Source organism: Sus scrofa, chromosome 1 (assembly GCF_054392235.1).
Source record: "Sus scrofa isolate SSC_HxYL_T2T_F1_AM1 chromosome 1, Sscrofa_HxYL_maternal_Yorkshire_Landrace_v2.0, whole genome shotgun sequence".
NCBI classification, from domain to species: domain Eukaryota; kingdom Metazoa; phylum Chordata; class Mammalia; order Artiodactyla; family Suidae; genus Sus; species Sus scrofa.
The window spans coordinates 154,381,054-154,382,784 of NC_139383.1; positions in this window are offsets into that span (position 1 = coordinate 154,381,054).

Sequence of the window (1,731 nt, forward strand, 5' to 3'; positions counted from 1 at the left end):
ATATGTTGTAGCCAATGTATTAAGGAGGCAGGTAATTAGGTGTTGATGAGGTCATGAGGGTGTAGCCCCCACAATGGAATTAGTGCCCTTGTCAGAAAAGGAAGAGACACCAGAGCTTTTTCTCTCCCAGGTAAGGACACAGCAGGAAGCTGGCTGTCTGCAAGCTAGGGAGAGAATTCTCACCAGATATTAAATCTGTCCACTCCCAGCCTCCTGAACTTTGAGAAATTAGTATGTGTTGTTTGAGTCACCCAGCCTATGGTATTTTGTCACAGCAGCAGGAGCTGACTGAGACACTCTGTTAGGCAGGGATAACTTTCCCTCTGAGAGGCATAGGGGCCACATGAAGGCACACCCAGAGCCTAGGTCGGAGCTCTGTTTGGATTCCAAGCCCAGTTGGTCTAACCCAGTTATAAATGCTTTGGTTGCATGTAATAGAACCCAGTCAACATTCACTTAAATAAACAGGGGTCTCCCATAAGAAGATGATGGGGCTGGAGAAGTGGGTCAGGGTGTCCACTTCTCACTGCCCCTTCCCCATCCTTAAATGTTGGTGTTCTGCTCTAGAAACACTGGTCACTTCTCCAGAACTGTAACTGGGATTGGGGGTTGGGGCTGGGGGGTGGGGGCAGAAGCATGTAACCTATACCCTCTGTGAGAAGCAGCAACTTTCCTAGAAGACTTCTGCTTCCTCTCAGCTAGCCATGCCAGCCTCTGGGTAGATTGAGGATGCAATTCCCTAGGACACATCATATGTCACCACCCCAGCCCTTGTCACAGATGCTGTCCTCTGATTGAGGGTGTTTACCCACTTGGGACCATCCATGAATTCATTGAAATTCACAGTGCTCCATAAGGTTTAATTGGATACCTAGCAAATGAACATGATCTGATATGTGGTGCTTATTTTCCCAGTGGGAAGGGTCAGAGGGTAGGGTGTTTCTAATTCCATACCTCTGGCCCGCATCTGAAATGTTCTAGAGTTTTCATGGTGAGGGTTGCTGGCCTGTTCACTGGAGGGATTTTCAAGCTCACAGAAACCTTGGTGGCTGTGACCTCCCAGGACTCCCTTGCAGGGGCTGATGGATCCCTTGGATCTCCGGGCTCAGCCCCAACTTCCCTGGCTGATGGGTGTCATCTTGCCTACGGCTGCTTCTTCCTGTTATCAAGACAGTGGTGGAGTTTCCGTCATGGCTCAGTGGAAATGAATCTGACTAGCATCCGTGAGGACACAGTTTCCATCCCTGGCCTCATTCAGCGGGTTTTAAGGATCCAGCATTGCCATGAGCTGTAGTGTAGGTCACAGGCAAGGCTCGGATCTGGTGTTGCTGTGGCTGTGGCTGTGGTCGGTGGCTATAGCTTGGATTCCACTCCTAGCCTGGGAACCTCCATGTGCCCATAGGCCGTGGGTGTGGCCCTTAAAAGCAAAAACAAGAAAAAGACAGAAGTGCTGGGCTCAGGCCTTCACGGGGGTGAGGAAAGTGGGAAAGGGATGCTGTGCTGTCCATGCTCCCCAGACTCCCCCAGCAGGACCTCAATTCCTCCCCCCAGGAATCATAAGCACCCTTTACCTTCCTTGGGCTTCTGGTCGGTTGGGACTGTGGGAAGCCCAAGAAGGAAATCACAAGGAGAGAGAAGGGGGCCCCCTGGGGTATCTGTACAGATTGTCCATATACCTTGGGAACATGCCACGGCTTTGGGGGCAACTCCTTCCACCCAGCTCTTTCCTGG